Here is a 10,727-nt window from a genome sequence, read left to right on the forward strand (position 1 = left end):
AGCTGTTAATGTCAAACATAGACGGCTGCAGATCAACAATTTACATCTTGTTATATCATTTACAAGCAACAAGATCTACATTAAACACATTGCCTTGTGGGAAGAAGACAAAGGGAGTGGCTGTGGGAGTAAGAGTGAATCACTCAACTTGTAAGACAATGGAGAGGCCTCACCTGGACAAGTGATGACCATGTGCCAGGAGCAGAGGGGTTAACCAACTCAGCCCTCAGCACCTGAGGTCCTAGGACAACAAAATAACAACCAAATAGAAGGAAGGAAGGGAGGGAGGGAAGGAGGGGGAGGAAGGAGGGGAGGAGAAAAGACAAGGAAGGAAGGAAGGAAGGAAGGAAGGAAGGGAGGGAGAGAGGAAGGAAGGAGGGAGGGAGGGAGGAAGGAGGAAGGAAGGAGCAAGTGGGGAAAGGGGGAAGGAAGGAGGGAAAGAGAGAGGAAGAAAGGAACAAGATAGAAAGAACCTGGAGACATATTCTGATTCTGTTATAACTCTGGCAACTAAATAGATTTATGATCTTGTGACGGCTATCAAGACTCAGCTTCCAAATAAGCCAGAGTCTGAATGGTGGAGGCGGTGATGGTGACGGTGATGGTGATGGGGTGTGTGTGTGTGTGTGTGTGTGTGCGCGCGCGCGCGTGCATGTGCGTGAGAGAGAGACAGAGAGAGAGATTGAGGGAGAGGGAGAGGTAAGGAAGGGTTGGAGCTATGGGGACTCCAAGACAAATGGGGTCCAGTTCAATCCTCAGAGAAGGGGGCCAGTCTAAGGTAGGCAGGCTGCAAGAGTCCTAGGAAAGTTGGAGTTCAAGCCCCAGTTGGGATCCACAGCCCAGCTGAGAGCCTGCTACTCTGGTGATGGGGTTCGGCACATGGTGAGGGTCAGGGGAGGAGACTCCAGCTCTTTGGATACTCACCTCAGGTGTATCAGGTCGTAAATGTAGTCCATTCTGGGGAGTGGGTTCTGAATACAATACTAGGTTCCTATGGACTCAGGGACTGAGCAGAAGCCTTGGGCAACAATGGGTGAAAAGTCTTCAGAAGCAATCTTTGGATTCTTTGGACTCTTTGATTTTCCATCATCATCCTTCTGCACTTAATGCCCCCATTGTGGGGTTATAATACCTGTTCTGACTACCTCACTGGACTATTTTGCTGATCGGGTGAGACGGCGTGCATGGCACCTCTGGAAACCAAAGCAGCCCGCACCTTAGTCATTAATATGTTCAAGCAACTTAGAGAGTAATTCTCCCTTCCTATCTACTCCGTTAGCTCAGTTTGCTGGGGAGAAAGAAAAAAAAAAAAAAAGGAGCAGGTAAAGTCTCCAAACTGCCAATTGACTCTGAAAGGCTTGAGAGAAAACCCAACAGCTGTTGTTATTTTGGTAATTTTCTTCAAAAGGAATATGTATTCTTACACCTAGTTTCATCCTTAAATTCTCAAAAATTAAATCGGTCCTTTCCCTTAGTTTTCAAACATTTATGAGCTGTAGCTCAGGACTGCCCAGTTTGCAGCTGGCTCCCTGTGGGCTGTCCGCACTGCTGACACTGGAGCTTTATCTGGTTGTGATCTGTCAGCTTCCACACACAAGAGACATGGAGAATTTATTGAAGTTCACAAGCCAGTGGGCTTCATGTATAAGGAAAGAAATACCAAGATCATTGTTTTAGAAGAATACAATAAATACGGTAGTATCATTTTCTGTTATCAAGCAATTTAATACATTTCTAAAATACACTTTTCTCACTTAAGAAATAATTTGAAAATTACAGCAGGGCCTAAGAAGAAAGTAAAATTCATTTGTAATCCCGCTGATATTCGGGACACACACACACACACACACACACAAACCCATGTACTACACATATTATATTCAGTTTTGCAACATCAGGTTCAAATGGCACGTACAATTCTGTGATCCACTGCTTTTAAATATACTATTTCATTACCAGCATCTTTTTATGTTACCAAATTTTCCTCAATAACATTTTATTAAAAAAATTTTTTTAATATTTATTTATTTTGGGGAGACAGAGCGACAGAGTGGGGGAAGGGCAGAGAGAGAGGGAGACACAGAATCCGAAGCAGGCTCCAGGCTCTGAGCTGTCAGCACAGAGCCTGACACGGGGCTAGAACCCATGAAGCACTGGATCACGACCTGGGCTGACGTTGGATGCTCAGCCAACTGAGCCACCCAGGCGCCCCATCATTTTATTTTTTAAACATTTATTTAGTTTGAGAGAAAGAGAGAATGTGACTGGGAAGAGGGGCAGAGAGAAAGGAGAGAGAGAATCTCACGCACGGTCTGCACTGTTAGTGCAGAGCCTGACATGGGGCTCCATCCCACAAACCATGAGATCATGCCCTGAGCTGAAATCAAGAGTCTGATTCTTAACCGACTGGGCCACCCAGGTGCCCCTCAACAACATGATTTTAAGTAGCAAATACTATTCCATCATATACATGTGCCACAGTTGATTGACCTTTCCTTTCTTTAAAAAAAATTTTTTTTAATCTATTTATTTTTGAGAGAGAGAGAGAGACAGAGCACGAGCAGGGGAGGAACAGATAGAGAAGGAGACACAGAATCCAAAGCAGGCTCCAGGCTCTGAGCTGTCAGCACAGAGCCCAACTCGGGGCTCGAACCCACGAACTGCGAGATTATGACCTGAGCCAAAGTTGGACGCTTAACTGACTGAGCCACCCAGGCGCCCCAACCTTTTCTATATTTAGTTACTATCTTTTTACTATTTTTTTTACTATTAAAAGTAATATTTTCATGAACATTCCCTCACGTACATCTTTAATAACATTGCTGATTGTTTCCTAGGATAGATTCATGAAATTTGAATCACTGGGACAAGATATGCTAAGATTTTTAAGTCTCTTGATATATAGCTGCAAATTGTTTTTCAGAACCATTTTAAGATTCTACTGCAATCAGTACCAGCATTGAGTCTCATCTTTAAAAAAAAAAAAATCCTTGCCTATTTGAGAAGTACAGGGAATAAATTGTTTTGTTCTTCCCAGCATCCCTTTGGGGAACATTCCTGCCCCTATTCCATAATCATTCAGATCAGACCCTAGAAGCACAAACAGTATTCAGTGATGACGTGTATATTATATGCCTCCATGTGACGACACCACATATTTTCTTGCTTAAATTGGCTTTGCATCATAAAAGGAGAAAGCTCTCACAATCCATCTTGATTGTTTTAGAAAAAGTCTTATGCAAACAGCATCTTGCATTCATATTACTCTTCTAGAGGAATCCAGGCTTCACTGGGTCAGAGCTTCCCTTTCAGTGATAAAAAGCTCTCCAAAGGGTATTTTCTTTTTGGATTTTTGGCTCCATACAGTGTCAGTCCCTGATGTATCCTTTGCAGATGATGGTATTTATAGCTCAGTGTGTAATAACTTATGGAAGGAAAGCATGTCGAAAGCTTAGGCTGGACCCCCAGTGTGAGGTATGTAGGGATGTGATGGGAAACATCATGTGAGTCCACCAAAAGCATGCAAGAGACAGAGGTAAAAAACAGTGTGTGGAAGGAAGCAAAGCCACAAGAAGACTGTGTTTTTCAGAGTTTGAGATGCAGTTTCTTTTTAAACAAAAGCAGGTCCTGACATAAAAGATACATTGATGTTCACTCTCTGGTTTGATTGAGGAGAGAGGCAGGGGTGAACTAGGGAAAAAACCCAGAGATCTTTGCGAGAGCATGATGAAGAACCTACACGCACAAGAGTCTGGACTCAAAGATTCCAGTTCAAGAAACCTCCAGGGAAGATTTGCATCTCTTACTGTGAGGGTGGGTTCCGTCTAAGAGCAACCTGCAATTTACCTGATCACACGTTGCTCCTGTTCTAAGGCTCATTGTCAATAGAGTTAAATAACATTTTTTCATTATTGAGTACAAAAGTTAAATACCCTTGATGGTTGTTTTCCTAAGGAGTTATAATGTTGTAGGGGGGAGGGGGATGCACACTTTAGTTTGGAAAAGAGTGCTTAAATCTCCCTCAGTTAGCCATTCCTAAAAAAAAAAAAAAAAAACAATAGCTTATTTGTAACTCAAGTCTCCATGGCTTCCCTTTGGCAGCTCCTGGAATTGTTTGCATCAAGACTGGTTGGAAACAGCCAGTCTCTAGAGGGTTTGCCTGGCAAACTTTACAGAATAGTTGCTCTGAGTCACTGCGGGGAAGAGATGCTGAAGGGAAGAGAAAAAGGCATCAACTAACAATTACAGGCTAAGAGAAATACCCCAATTAACTTCCTGTTTTAGCAAAAGTTAAATGTGTGCACTCCCTAACCACCACTATAATGACTGTTCCAGCTATGAAGCTATTATTTCTCAGTCCTTACCCACCTTTCTGTATAATATTCAGTGATACGAGAGCACACTTCTGTTTTGCCAGATGGCTATCCGTTAGGCTGTTCAGAAGAGGGTGCTACAGGGAGACAGCGATGCGGGGAAGGCAGACCCATCTTCCCAGCCAGTGAGGCACTGGGTGGGGTGGACTGCTTTCTGCACTGGCCACCTCCGTGATACTATAGGATTCTCTTAGTTTTCTTTCAGAAGCTTTGATAATAACTTTCTATCGAGTTAACAGCTCTTTTTTTAAAAATTTTTTTTTTTTTACATTTATTTTTGAGAGGTAGAGACAGCGTGAGCAGAGGGGAGGCAGAGAGAGAGAGGGAGACACAGAATCCGAAGCAGGCTCCAGGCTCCGAGCTGTCAGCACAGAGCCTGATGCAGGGCTCAAACCCACGAACCGTGAGATCATGACCTGAGCCGAAGTCGGACACCTAACCAACTGAGCCACCCAAGGGCCCCTTGAGTTAACAGCTCTTTATATTACATTTATTCTGTATAAATAACTGGAGTGGGTTCTGACCCCTTGACTGACCCATGAGCCTACGTAGATCTTTATATTCGACTGGCTGGGAAAGGTATAATCGCCTCTCTTTTTGATAGGGTGTGCTAGCTTGTGACATGAAATTTCAAAATAGGAAAATATATAGAAACAGAAAGTAGATTAGTGGTTGCTTTGGGTGGAAGTAAGGGGAAGGAGACAGATAAGGGAGAGGTATGGGGATTGGTTGTTAGTGGGATTTTTTTAAGGCAAGATGAAAACGTTCAAAAATTAGATTGTGGTGTTGGGTGTACAATCCTGTTAATACACTAAAAAACATTGGCTTGTACACTTTAAATGGGTATGTGAATTGTATATCAGAAAAAATGTTCAAAATGGCAGGACACATTTGGCCTATAGGCTGATTTTGCTGACTTTTGCTTTAAATTATCCACATTCTATCCATCATTGAAGAACCATATCAATGAATTTTAAAAACCAGCCTCTGGAGGCCTATGATTTCTAATACTCTACTTATGTTCTTAGCTGTTCTGTAAATATTTATTGAGACTTATCAAATGTTAGACGCCGTGCTAAGTATTTGGGATATAAAGATTAGTTGTACACAGTTCTCATCCTAAAGAAGTTTATAACCTGGTAACAAAAACAGATGTAGCCAAATAATCAGCGCAAAGTGATATGGCATATATATGGTGCATGTTCTTGGTAGAAAGAAGGGCTATTTAAACTTTCCTTTGATGGCTAGATGTTGATGGAGTGTTGATCAGAGAAAGTGGCAGAGTGGTGAGTCCTAAAAGGCAGTGTGGGAGTTCTCCGGGTGGGCGGAGGAAAAGGGCATTGCAGACAGAGGGAAGGGTGAGAGCCAAGGTTGAAGGTAGGAATCAGCACCAGACATCTGGGAACTTAAGTGGTTGCACAGGCAGTAAGTAGAGGGGGGATGGCCCTAGGAGGGGAGCCGGGCTTGAACATGGACCCCCCTCCTTTTTTTAATCTCAACAATCCTGCTTCTCTTTTCTCTCAAGCTACTGCCTCTCCTTTGCTCCCAATTCCAATATAAATGTCCTTCTCTGTCCTCAGTCTCCTTTGCCAGCCAGACTTTCTCCTTTTCTTCTTAGTATCTTCCTCTTGTTTCTCTACCATGATGGTTTCAATAAAAGTATTGTCTATTTACTATTCTTCAGCAAATCTTTTGTTACGTTCTGTTAAGTCTTTCCCACTGTTACCACCAGTTTGGCAGAGTGTTTTGGCTCATCTCTTTGATGTGTTAGCTTTCTTGAGGGTTTTGGTACCCAAAAATCTAGAGGTCAGTGTTATGCTAAGTTCTGCTTTCTGTACTTGACCAAGGACAAACACTTATTAGTATTCAAAAATGATACATTCTTATATTTTCTGTCTAATGTTTTTCTTGAAATCAGGAAGACAGAGCACAGGGGTCCTGTGACTGGGCCATCCATTAGACATGACTATCATCTTGTGGTTCCTGGAATCTCTCAGGGTCATGTCTTTTGCTTGGATACCAGATTTGTCAAATGAATAATGTGGTCCTTCTGCCCAAAGTACTTTTTAGATCTTACCCACAATGACACTGGCACTTCATTATTTCAGAAATAGGAAACCACATGCCTTGGCCTTGCAGTTGTGAAATTAACACATATGGCCGTGATATTCTCTCTGCCAAGGTATAATCTCAACCGGGTAGTGACCAAATACAAGAATATTGCATGGAGTTAGGGTTGAGTAAGGGGAGAAGTGGCAGGTAGCAAAGAAGGGAAAAAGAAAACCAAGATAATCTGGAAAAAAAAAAAAGGAGTGGGGGTAGGGAGGGTGGGGTTGGTTAGGGATCAAATTCAAACCAGTTTATGTTAAGAGTGAATTATCTACAGTGGGGGAAAGTTTGCCATCGCCTTTAAGAAGGCACTCATTCCTAAAGCCAGTCATAAATTTTCTTAAAAATTAGAAGAATGAGGTTGACGTTTGTTGGGGACAATACTGGGGTGGTGTGTGGGCACCAGTGTCAGCTGATGGGGCAGTTCAGTGGCTCCCAGGTAAGCCAGCTAAGTTTGCATGCCCACTGCAACAAGGAGGTGAACCTGTCGCTCATGGATGCCTAGAGAGCTCTCCTAAAAGATGCCACTTGAGGACTTTGCGTTCATTGGCTTGTCAGCATTTATTTTTAATTTTATTTTCAATAAATATTCATATCACAATCATTATCAAAGATTAGTCATAGAAATTAAAGTTTCTTTTTTAGTTACGTCCCCAATGTACCTTGTCAGCGTTTTGAAAATGAATGTTTTCTTGAAAATGGATTTTGGGAGGACAGGAAATGTCTCTGGGGGGGAGGAGGGAAGCAGCAGAAATCTCTCCAGCCCGCTTGTAGTGAGAGCTGACTCTCCCCACCTCCCCTTCCTCCCCTTCTTCCAGCTCGCCAGCAGCACTGAAGGGCCCACCCTGACTCTCCCTGTTTTCCCTACCTTGTTTTCTTTCTGCAAAAACATAAGTCTGGTAATCTCAAATATCCCTTGACCTGCCAGGTTTGTATTATTTTTTGAAAGTCAAAGATTCTGAGCAGAAACAGATATCAAGCCTCCCCCTGGGCTTTCTTTTCCTTTCTATTCCTCCACTCTCTCCTGACCCCCAACCCCACCCTTTCCCCAAGAAGGACCAACAAAGCCCCCAGCTACCAAAGGAGCCCTACATGAATTCAAATACCTACCTCAGCTGGAGGACTTTCTACATGAGTAGGGTCTGAACCGTCTGTTCAACCAGCCAAGGGCCATGCTATACTTACCATCTCTGATTTTACTTTGCATTAATCTAAATTATGAAATAAATCAGCTAGTGACAAACCTGGCCATGGCCCAAACATGGTGCTAGTGTAGGGCATCAGTTCCTGTCACTGGAGGCTCAGCGTCTCCCTGAGGCCATGTCTCTTTTCCCAGGGAATTGTTGACACACGTTTTTCCAGTGCCTCTTCAAGGGCTGCAGCCCAGTGTGGTTCACTGGGAAGGTGAAAATCTTATTCTTGAATTTCTCATTAATATTCCTCCTCATGTCCTCTCTTCCTCTGGGACAGCCCAGCAAGTCCTGGTTCAAGTGCAACTGGTCTCACTGTGCCAACACTTCCCTGATATGTTGTGATCCCAGAACTGACTTTAGTCAAATTTGGTGATGACCTGAATCACATAAAGGCTGAATTATTCAGGAAGCTTCCCTCCTCACCTGCACGGGAAACTGAGGAGACCGTTGAAACTGAGGAACCATTGAAAGGAAGCAAAGACAATTCGCGAAGCCCTAGGCCCCCCTCTGGCAATGCCTGAGATTAAGCTGCTTCCCTGTCCCCTCCCCAGCATGAAGGACTCACTGGGCAGCTGTGGTTTTAGAAGTCTTTCTGTGTGAACATCATTAAACTTCAGATTCCTTAGGGTAAACGGCAAATGGGGAATGAGAGTTGCCTGCCTGGGAGATGCTGAGGTTAAACACTGAGCGATAAAGCCATTCACTGATTTCAAACTTCTCTTTGTTGTTTCTTTGGCTTTTACTCAAGACTTCTGTGTGCCCACTGCTGGGCAGTAGAAGGTGGGGATGTGGTGATGTGGTGGTGTGGGAATGCAGGGGTTTGGAGTGGGTGAGCTGTGTGTGTGTGTGTGTGTGTGTGTGTGTGAAGTTTGAGGAAGTCATACAAGGTGGGTCATACAAGGTTGGCAGGTCCTAGCTTCTCTTTATTACAACCCCAGGACAATTTGAAGCATGTCACAAGGACCTATTGGTAGACAAAACTACCCCGTAAGTCCTTCAGCATCTCTCTGTAGTGGGGTTTCAACATTTCCCTCTATGTAACAGGTCAAAGGGGGAAGACCAACACTGCTAAGCTGTGGTCTGGATGTCAGGCTGACTCGTGCCAGCATCATCAGCTTTGCAGGATAAGGGCTAGAATATCTTACTTATCCTGGACCCAAAGCTGCCTCCCAGTGTCTAAGGCAGTGATTCATGGAGGTACCAAGATTCACAACTGGGAAGGGGTATGGCAAGAAATTTCTTACTTATACCACTTACAATGGAATTTGCTGATGGTTTACTTAAAGAAGTGAAATGTTTTGCATATAATCCCTAGAATGTTGTCCCCCCCACTGGCCCTCATTTGGCTATGCTTTCCTGCTTCGGAGTGAGAATGGTTGAGTTCCAACCACCATACCAGGCACACGATGCCTGTGAGCATCATCCATTGGGTAGTGGGGGCTGCTGATCCAAGGCAGGCATTTCACCATTCCCCACGGAGGAAACTGAAAGCAAGAAGCAACAATAGGAACAAAAAATGCAACCAGCCAGGCGAAGGCTGAATGGGTCTGTGGGATTCTGTCTCTGACACTGATCCTGACTGGTAAAGGCAGCATGAGGGGAGGGATCGGGGCTGTGTCTGGGCTCCTTTGGTGCTGTCCACTAGGGTGAGGATGGTGGAGCCAATCGAGTATTTGACACACATAAACTCTCTGCTGGACTTTCACAACCAAGTCCATTTCCACTGTCCCTAGTCCCTTTTCTTCAACTTTTTCCCCAGGAAGAAGAAAGCAGAGTGAGACTCAACAATGTCCATTGCATTTCCCATCAGCCTAGGAGGAAGAACTTCCATGCAATTTTGTCCCTTCCGCACTGTGGCAAGTCTGACAGGTACCTCCCAGGTCACCGGGCAAGTCCTTGGCGTTCCTCCACCCTCCTCCCTCCTCCCTCCGGTGGGCACGTGGTATTACTTTCGCTGTGATTAAGGCTTGGAAGCAGGTGTATTTTGGGTCGAATTTAAAAAACCCTAAAGAATTTCCATGGTGACACTGGTGACAATCATATACCAAGCTCATAAAAGCCATTTTGGTTTTTATTTGTATCACACACAAATTGTACATTTATATTTTAGCTCCAGACTTTATTTGCTCCGTGTCCAGAGAGAGAGCTGGAAGGGACGGGGATGATAGACTGCCTCACCTACTCAAGAACTTCCAAAATCTCTCACTAGATAAAAAGTGAATGAAGGATCCCTGACAGGTTCAAATCAACTATTTGGGATTTCTCCACTGGAGCAAATGAATTTGCAGTTTCATAACTTTCTTAGAAATCCCCCCTGTTACTCTATACTGTGATCCTTTCAACTACGAGCTTAGTCCTGGTATCTGTCATGAGTTTTAAATCTGACAGTGGCTTTTAATTAAACACTTGTTTATCATTCAGTTAATGGGCTAAGACTAATGATGAAGGGAAAAACAGGCTTTCAGTGATTTTCTCACCCATCATATGATACTTGAGAAAAATAATAAAGTGATTTACTCAAGGGTGAGTTAGTATAGATGCCATTTCCTCTATTTGTTCTCTTATATGATTTCTGGGATGATTTGGGACAGCCACTGTGCTTGGGTACATCAAGAAATTACTAGGGGCGCCTGGGTGGCTCAGTCGGTTAAGCGTCCGACTTCAGCTCAGGTCACGATCTCACGGTCCGTGAGTTCGAGCCCCGCGTCGGGCTCTGGGCTGATGGCCCAGAGCCTGGAGCCTGCTTCCGATTCTGTGTCTCCCTCTCTCTCTGCTCCTCCCCCGTTCATGCTCTGTCTCTCTCTGTCTCAAAAATAAATAAACATTAAAAAAGAAAATTAAAAAAAAAAAAAGAAATTACTATAAATCTGTCTGGAGGAGCTCGGAGACATCCAACATCTCCCTCAAGCCAGAAGCTGCTGCTAGGTCTGGGCACGCAGCCATCTGCAGCGTGATCCTTGAAATTTGAGATGACAAATCTTCAGGGTCACCTTTCTTTCTTTTCTCTTTCTCAAGTGTGTGCGTTGGGAACTTCAGGCACATTCCTGTTAAA

Source organism: Panthera tigris, chromosome B3 (genome assembly GCF_018350195.1).
Source record: "Panthera tigris isolate Pti1 chromosome B3, P.tigris_Pti1_mat1.1, whole genome shotgun sequence".
Taxonomy (NCBI): Eukaryota; Metazoa; Chordata; class Mammalia; order Carnivora; family Felidae; genus Panthera; species Panthera tigris.